This window comes from Sinocyclocheilus anshuiensis, unplaced genomic scaffold, assembly GCF_001515605.1.
Source record: "Sinocyclocheilus anshuiensis isolate Anshui unplaced genomic scaffold, SAMN03320099.WGS_v1.1 scaffold1332, whole genome shotgun sequence".
Classification (NCBI taxonomy): Eukaryota; Metazoa; Chordata; class Actinopteri; order Cypriniformes; family Cyprinidae; genus Sinocyclocheilus; species Sinocyclocheilus anshuiensis.
The window spans coordinates 179,474-179,792 of NW_015546082.1; the positions used below are offsets into that span (position 1 = coordinate 179,474).

Below are 319 nucleotides of genomic sequence, written 5' to 3' on the forward strand. Positions count from 1 at the left end.
ACAGCAAGTGACTGTTAATGAGTGAGTCATTGAGATTCAACCGATTCATTCAAACGGCTGATTCATTCAAGAACAAAGCATTTAACAGTGTTCATGAGTGAATCACTGAATCATTTACTCAAACGATTTGTTCAAAGAGCTGATTCATTCAATAAGTAAGCACCATTGCTCAGAGACGCAAAACAGTACTGTGATCTTTGTTTGGAACTATTTTCATTGGCAAAATTGAGCAAAAACAAGCAATATTACGTCTAAAATGTAAGTCACTTATTGCTAACTTTACTGAACTTGTATAAAATTATTATTAAATGTGTTATCA

The 319-nt window shown here is 32.6% G+C and overlaps 1 protein-coding gene across 1 annotated transcript in view; it reads right to left on the minus strand.

Moving 5' to 3' along the window:
* plrdgb (PITP-less RdgB-like protein) overlaps positions 1–319 on the minus strand; it is a 40,496-nt gene that overhangs the window by 37,639 nt on the left and 2,538 nt on the right. The gene's annotated exons all lie outside the window — the stretch shown is intronic.